Raw genomic sequence first — 9710 nt, forward strand, 5'->3', positions numbered from 1 at the left:
AACTTGTTGGATTGTTTAGTAGTAATACTGGATAAATTTTGACCTAAGGCAATCAAAACCGAAACATTGTTATCAACTCTGATAAAACCGAAACATTGTTAGCACAATTCTGATTACAGAAATTTTGAAGGCATAATTGAAATATTCGCCTCAAGCTAGAAACATTAAAGCATGTTTCAGAATTTAATGTTTTAAACTTTTATGCCCCCATGCGCATGTGATACAATTTAATATGCTAAATATCTAACCAACATATAGGCGTGTATATCGGTGTGTTCTCCTAAATAAATCTGTAGATTAATGTTTTTATGTTATCGTATGTATAAGTTTGCAATTCTTGAAAAGTTTGGAAATCTGAAGTAGGCGCAACATTCAAATTATGTTGCTTTCTTTCATAACCACAACCAAAACCTAACCTAAGTAACCAAGCAGCATAAAACATACTGAAATTAAATAAAAAAAGAATTATTAACTAAATAAAAAATATAAAACCACAACCAACCAACTCACCAGCGCAAAGGAGATTACAATAGAAACTCGTACAGGAACTTCGCAACATGACAAAAACATGTTGCCACATTTCGTTCTCATCGCATTTGTAAGGATGTGCAAGTATTCAGCAATTTATGACTGCTTTTTGTCGTCTTTTTAAAAGAAAAGAAGAGGAAGAAGAATTTAAAAAAAAATTAGGGAATTTAAAATGTTAAAGTTGATTTTTTATTAAGTGTTTTTAAATTGTGCATTAAAACTTTTTACTAGTTATTTTTTATATAAAATATTTTCACACTGACAAGTGGCTTAAGTGTTCTTCAGAAGAACTTCAGAACTTTCCCATGTAAGCATACACAAACTTATTTAAGTACTGTACTTTTTACGGAAGTAGAAAAACAGGTAATATGCATAAGTTCTTGATTGTTGTCTTCTTACACATAAAATATGCAAATCCTTTGTCATTTAAATGTACACAAATGCAATTTTGAACCCACACAGGCAAATTGGCAACAAGTGGTTTGAAAATGTATTCAAATTGTACAGGATTTAATATTATTTTATAAACAAAAATGAACACAATTTAATAAGTGATATGGATAAATGGATTAGCTGAACTCAGTTCTACAAATCTTTTTATATAATATATCTTAGTAATTGATCATCATGTTGCATTGCAGTTGATTGAACTATTTGAAACAATTTTTCCACTACAATGTATGTCGGGATATCGTCGTATGAAATTTTAATATTGATGATACTAACTACATACACCATCCAACGCAAACTTATATAAATATAAATATTTAAGAATGAAATTCGAATTATTTGTAAATGTCTAAAGTCAAATATTAAAAAAAAAGAGTTGCAGCTCAAGTAATCAGATTTAACAGGCAATAGATTTATTGATTTTGCATGATAAAAAAATTAATTATATACATTTACGATCCAGCTATTTTTATTTAGAACACCAAAGAAGTACATTACAACCTTTTGGACAGAGCATACAACCTGTAAAATTACAATACAGACGTACTATAGTTTACTAGTTTAAGCACATTGATCCCCAATAGGTATTACCAAAATATATTTTAAATAGTGATTAAATAAATAATATGAAACAATAATATATATATATTTTAATTGTTTAAATAATAAAATCGAATATATAATTTGTTTATGCATTTATATGTTTATTATGTTAATTGTAAATCTGTTTTTAATTAGGACAATAACTTTTTATTATGTTATTTTTGATAATAAAAATATTTTGCCTTGAGAATAAGAGATAAGATCTTTAAATAGTTATTACATTATTTTATTTAATAATTAATTCATCATAAGTTATAATATAGCTGCATATATGATAATAAGATGCATTTGCAATATATTTAGTCATCTTTATTTTGAATTTATTTAAATATTTATTTTACGTATTTAGACTTCAGTATATATAAAAAGCAAACGAAATCAAAAGTGTTAAATACATAAAAATTGTTATTATATTTCAAAATTATTTTTTTATATTATAAATTTGATCTTAAAGCTGTGTACATTTACGCGGAGGTGTTATATAGATAACGTAATCATTGATAAAAAGTGCATGCATTGAAACAACATTTTAATAAGAAAAATTATATTCCATAAAACAATGACTTTTAATAATTACGTTTCTTTTTTTTTTATTAAATATTCTAAGTATTTATCAGCAAACAAAAAAAGCTGGCCGGTCACAGGAATATTGAACGGAGTAAAAAAAATTTAAAAGACAGTTTAGCGCGTTTTGGTGCATTTATGGACATCTCGCTAAAAGTATCGGTATATGTTTAGAGACCGTGAAGAGAGGCGCCTATAGCAACATTCTGCGGCTAGTTGATTATAGTTAGAAATCATTTGAAACATATAAAATACCTTGGTCAACTTGATTTTTAAACAATAAGACTAGGTCAGAAGACTTATTAATAGAAACCAAGTTCATACTGTTAAGCCGATTGCAATTCTTTTAGATCTTTGGTGTGTCCCAAATTGCGTCTTCTGTTTAACTCTTATAGCAGAAGTTGTAAAACTGTTAAATTATTTTAATAAAATTAGCTAAAGAGTTAAATTTTTGAAATTTAGAAACTTAAGATGTGCCTCGAAGTAATTTTAGACAATTTGGGCTAAGAAAACGTTGTGATTTGATTGGGCTTCGAGAATTCAATTAAATAAATGGGTTTCTTTATTTTAAACATTGAAAATGTTTTGAAATTAATTTCTTTAAATGTTAAATTGATCAATAGGTTTTAAATCTTCTAAGAAAACATTTGTATTTGCTGCCTTCTACATAAACTAAGTAAACCACAGTTAGCAAGGAGGTTAATTAATTTTGTGTGAATAACTCAATATGTTTCAAATATATTAGTTTAAAAGCACTTTTAAAGAAATCTCCTAGATTTTCTAGAGGAAATTTTCCTAGACAGTTTACCGGGAAATAAAATAATTGAAAAGCCAAGCAAAAAGTGAATCCATTGTGCAAATGAAGCCCTCTCAGGAATGGAATACACTAACTGGAAAATAAAAGGAAGGAATGTAGAAAAATTAGAATCTAGTGGTACAAGCTTTCATACTATATGAATTGCTGTAGCAAGGGACAAAGTAAAATAAAAAAAATAATATGTTACAAGCATTACATTGTCTCCAGTGTTCCATCCGAGTTTAATCACTCAGGATATGACAAATTTTAAATTAAAGCCAAATTAATTATTGACTTTAGCTTACTTAACTTTTTTATGAGCAGAGCTTTATTAACCTTTCTTTACTATATAATATTATATTTATATTTATTTGACAGTTTAGAGCAACAATTATAATAAAACAATTAAAATAAATTATGAGTTATATATGCACCAATTCTTATTATCTTATCTAGATAAAACGAAAATAGAAAAAAGATAGTCTAAAGCTTGTTAATACAGCAATTCTTCATCGTGTTCATTCAAATTTTGTTCCACAGATGGAAACTACATTATTTTCATAGCAGTCTTCACAAAACTTTAGCATAAACTAGAAATGTTGAAACTTTTATTAATTGTAATAACTATATTAAGTATTATTAACGTAAGAGTTTTTGAAATATGTTTCATTATTTTAATATTAACATTTGTAAAATAAATGATACTTTCAGAATGTCTGCTGTGATGTACCAGCAACAAATGAAACTGTGGGCACTTCAACAACAAACCGTCAAGCAACATTTGCCACTGCAGAAATGTTGGAGGCTTTACAATTTAGCAATACTACTGTGAATATAATAGAGGATTATTTGTCGAATAAGCTACCGCCAGCTGCATTGCCTGAAGGTGAATTAGTACTCATTGAAGTCAAGAAGGAGTTGACATATTGCGAGAGTTTGCTCAAGAGCAATGAAGATATTTGGCAATATAAAGTTTGCAGTAGTGCAAAGCTACGTAATGGTATAAGTGCACTAACAACGCTATTAGTACATTACCAAGATCATAAAGTGTCAAGTGCGATGAGTTTAAAACCATTTTGGTATTTTATATGGATTTATTTAAATAAATTTTACTGCTTTTAATAATTATTATTTTCAACAAATACAAAACTGTTAGAAAGATGTGATATTTTATCTGACAAAGTATAATATGACATATATAATATTTCAGATGACAAAGTATAATATAACACTTGCATTTCTACGACGCATAAATTAAAATATGTCACTCATACGCAGTGTGCAAAATTTTGTCGTATCTTGAATGCAAAAATGTCTTTCATAATTAGCCGACACTAGTTTGTCATAAAATATTTTATAGCTTTTTTAATTCTCTATTGAAAAGTAAGTAAATAGTCGTGTCACTATATGAAGATATCTAGTATCGTTTATTTCACATATGCATTAAATATATTCGTACATGTAAGTATGGCATAGAATATGTAATAATATGACAGCTGATACGGTGGCATATATATGCAATGATTGCTATGAGCTTTATAATATATAATATTCATATAAATATTCTTGTGAATGAAGTGGATTTATATTCCGACAAGCAATTGTTTTAGATATGTCGTAAAATAATGCAACATGAGATTTAACTACATTTGAGAAGCTGGCAATTTAAAATAAAAAACTAAAAACTTTTGATTTAAATATATGGTCTGTCGTGTAAGATATACACTCTTATTAATATATAAATCTAAAATGCGCTACTATAAATGAAATATTAATTTACACGGATTGAAAGAAAAGTCAATTTTTTATAATGAGTTATGTTAATGCAATCTTAAAACTATAAAAGCTTAAAATTATCGAAATCATTTTCACATCAACATATTTAAAACTCCATCATTTTATCAAGATGGTGATATAAATAAGTTAAATAACGTGAATAATGGTTACATCTAAGATAGTATATTCTTCAGTTTAATTTTTAAAATTTACGTTATTTAATCAGTTATTAGTAATCTACACGATTTATATCAATTTTGCAGTAATATATAGACCAGACATGTTGAAACTCTTTCTCTAATGAGTAACTGTCGTTTTCACTTTCATGAAAATGTACTTAGTGTGCTTGCAATGCATTTCTCTGGAACATTCTGATTATGTGTAAATGGTCCCACTGTTATTGTAACTCAGTTATAATTATTGTACAGTTCAATCTTTTTAAATTGTCTAAGTTTGTATTTGTAAGTTATATATGGTATACTACAGCATTAGGAAATCGTAGTATAAAACTAAAAATGTTTATGTTTTTAGTATAATTATTCTCAGTGGCGGAGCTATACCAACTCTGGACGTCGGCGACATTAGAATTGCGAGGCCCCCTTTATAATCCAGTTGTAAAAGTAAATAAGCTACATTCACTAATATGACAAAGCATGATTGAAAGTTTTATTGCAAATCAAATTAAAATAAATGAATTTTCCTACTTTTAGCTTCACTCAATTTTTTTTTAAATTATATCATAATTTGCGGCAGCTGCTATTTTTGCTTTAGTTTATAGAATTTCCAATGGAGATAGTCTCTCTTGGATCATTATACTTTTCTAGTACGTCTTAATCAATTTTAACTTTAAGAAGCTTCTTTCCGTCGAAACAATACTGACTGGAACTGTGAACATGAAACTGGTTACTATATAAACATTCGGAAATATTTCGAATATGGTTAATGACATCATCAAATCAAATTGTTCAAAATATTTATTAAGTGCTTAGAATCCACAGTCGGTAACTTTTTGCGAGGCCCCTATGGGCGCGAGGCCGTCGGCGGTAGCCGATATCGCTGACGCCTAGCGACGCCACTGATTATTCTGTTATAATAAACAGAGTATTCTTCTTATATTAATTCATTAATAGTAAATTCTGTTATAAAGTTTAATTAGCTTAGTAAATTATAACTATTGATTATATTGATTAATACGATTATATTCGTATTATATCGTATTATACATAAGAGAATATTTCATTTTCAATTAAATATTATTTTTTTTGGTTTACATGAGTTATTTTACTCATATTTCATGAAGTCATTTAAATATAAATTTTAAGTTTAAGATTAGATTAAATGTTCAATAGAATCTACACTTATAAGTATAAGCAGGATAGAATAGTATTTTAGCTCTTAAATAAAATTTTTCGAGCAATAATTTTTTACAAACACGAGTACTTGTATGTGAAGTATATTAAAAAATATTAGGAAACTAAACTTTTTTAAAACTTTTTAGATATTTTATATTTTCTTATATATTTATAATTAAGCTAATTTATACATTAGTCGTTTATACATTAGTTTTAATTAACAATATAGAAAACGTGAAGTTTATTAGTGGATGAATCACAGATATCGGTCAAGCTCTAAATATAACTATTCCAATTAAATATACATAACCTTTGTGTGCTATTGCACTAATCTACAATTTAAATTTGACAATATTCAGTTTCTATTATTTGTAGCTCGCTAATTGTATTCGAATATATAATATATGCATATTATATTATATTCTAATTATATATTACGCCACCACGCTCTGTCAAGAGCTAAGTATTGAGAAGGAATAAATTATATTCGAAAAATGAAAGTAATAGATGTTTCTAAAGTTTAGTAATGATAGATATTTGATATAGATACTTCGAAATAGCTGTAGAATCAGCTCAAGCACCTTTCCTTGCTTAAATCTAAAAAAATTTTCAGACTTGAAAATTTTTTCATTAATGTCACCTTTTCTATTTTAAATGCATTTCATTCCATAGAACGAAAAGTTTTTATTGTTTACTGTGATATTATTTTATTAATGTTCTGAATAATATTCATTCAAACTTTACCTCTTGACATCTGTTGGATTAAAGTAAGTAATTTAACTGCAGCCTTAAATTTTTAAGTTAATATTAAATGACTTGAAACGAAACTTATGTATAAACCACAAAATAACATTAAATCAAAAGATTTATTAAAATATTATATTTTAAATTTATAGATTTTCACTACAAGCAAATTTTCTAAGCTATAAATTTATTTTTGCTTACACTTATAAGTCTTTAAAAGTTTTGCACTAAGCAATTTATCTGAGAAAGAAACTTTAATATAAAGTTACAACAGAATGACTTCATATATAGCTTCATAGATGATTTTCTAAGAAAGTCTCTTTAGAGAAATCTACATTTTCCGTATTCAATCAAAGTAAAACTTTTCAAATTTATTTCGGTTCGCTAAAATCGGCGCACATCTTGGCAGTGAATTGCGCTGCGTCATTACATAGCAACAGTGCAACATAATCAACTGCAAGATGGAATGCACTCCGTAGTGCCGCATAGGAATTAGTGACACTTGAGTGCATGCAGCAAATGCATTCAGATGGCAATTTTCAGGAAAGAAAATGTGATATACGAATATTTCGTAAAAAAAATTATTTTTAAACTATACGTTTTCTTTATTAGGATCTCTTTGCTCATACAATTTACCGCCTTATAAATAGTAAAAAATTGATTGGATAGAATATGTTTTTTACATACAATTAAATATACATAAGTTTAATAAAGAATCAGTACAGTTTTTAAGTCATCATAACTAATTAAAACTAAAAAATGAAAATATTCTGAAGTTCTTATAAGGTTTATTTACCTATTATAGTTTTTAGTTCTTTATTTTCTATAAATTATTTTAATTCTGCACTTATTTGTATATTATAATTAAAAGCAAAATAAAGGATATCAAGAAATTTGAATAATCGATGCAAGGATGTGCCTGGAATGTGTGTGTGACATACATACTCAAGCTCTCATATGAATGCAATACGATTAGATATACTGTACGAATTTACAATTTAGTTCACCAAAGCAATAACAATAAGCAAAATAATACAGATAATGCAAAAACTGTGTTGTGTGTGTCAAAGGCTTGAGCTAGCAAAGATACAGTCACTCGTATACATAAAAGTTTATGACATGAAATCAAAACGAAATATGCAATTCAATTATAATACCAGTTTTAATGAAGACATTTTTGCTTGTAGCTTCATATTATTCTTAATTCAAAAATAAAAAATATATTTTCATTTATTTTGTTCTTTATCCAGAAAAGTATTTAATAATTCATTCGTGGCTTTTAAAGTGATATTGTTACTTTTCACTATTTTCATTAAAAAAAAATAATGAAATAATTTACGCCTTATTTTCTAAAGAACTATAATAAAACGAATGAAAAAGTATAATATGTACATAATGATATTTTGTATATTACCCTCCATATCTACATACATATACGTGTTACGCAAAGATAACAGAAAACTAAATATCATTTAAGTTAAGTTACATGTATAGCATATATATATATATATCCTGTACATATCTCTTTAAAGTATTTACAATAGTTTCGGCACTTTATGTCTTTATACTTTGTAAAGGATTAATGAAAAAATTTATATTCATTTGGCTGTGCCTAAATTCTTCATCACCTCCAAACACTTTTTAAAAATGAAAATCTCAATACTAAGAACAGAAAGCTGTTATATAAATAATTCGTTATATAAATAATTCAACCGTCACTTCTATATGGATGTGTAGCGTTCAGCAAGGCCGCAAACACTACTATTTGCCAGCTAGAAAAAAAAACACAAAACCAGGCTCTGAGAAGACTTTTCAAGGTACCATGGTACAATACGGCGAATGACATCCTCAGGGATCTAAAGATTGATCCGATCAAAAAGTACATAAAGGATAGAACCCTGAAATTATCCTAAGCATATTCTTTTTTCAATAGATAAAATATTTTAGTATGGTAGCTCGAATGTTTCAGTGAATTTAAAGTACGATCTTTAATTTAAATTTTATCCAAAATTTATTTTTTAATTTTTGGTATGAATAATTTGTTACTTTAAGCTCAATATCTTTATTTTTGATTACTAAAGTTACTGTTAAGTACATTGTTTTAAAAGATATCCGTTTACCGTTCACACATCTTCATACTTACATATGAAAAATAACTTTCGTCATGTTGAAATCTTAGAGTAATAGAAAATTTCAAAATATATATATATATAGTCAAAGTATATATATATAGTCAAAGTAACATATTAACGATCCAAAAGGTCTTTCTTGTCAAACGTTTTAAAATTACAATCGAAATCCCATTGACCTGTTTTGTATGCTTTCTCACAAATTGTAATTAGCTTAAATATATCCTCTACGTATTCTTGCTTAACCTCGTCGTGTTTCTTTTTTTCTGCATCTTTACGTAACTTCTCTTTCCTAAATTGATCATTTATATTTAGTTCAAAGTTCTTTGCGTTTCGTAATAGAGCCTTATTCATTCTTTGTATCAAGAAACCAAATTCCTGGTATGCATTAATTTTTTGTATTACATCACTCCTCGATAAAGTATCGATATCATATAGAAGTTGGTCATAATAATCTTGTATATAATCGACTAGAAAAATTATGGTACTTTTTTTAGAAAAGTAATCAGAAATATTTTCAGAAATATTTTCCCAAATTTCATGATTTGTTTCTAGTCGACATTGGCATTCGTCGGTAGGTGGAGTAATAATTTCATTAGAGACTCCACAGCAGTCATTATTACTTGCAGTTTTGATAGAGATTTGCACATCATTGTTTCCAATTTTATCCTTTTGTTTGTGAATAGTAGTATTGTCATAAACACAACTTTCCCCGGATTCCATTGCTCTGTGATTTATGCAATTGTAGTTCTTTTCAGATACGTCAGT

This window comes from Teleopsis dalmanni, chromosome 2 (genome assembly GCF_002237135.1).
Source record: "Teleopsis dalmanni isolate 2A chromosome 2, ASM223713v2, whole genome shotgun sequence".
NCBI lineage: Eukaryota > Metazoa > Arthropoda > Insecta > Diptera > Diopsidae > Teleopsis > Teleopsis dalmanni.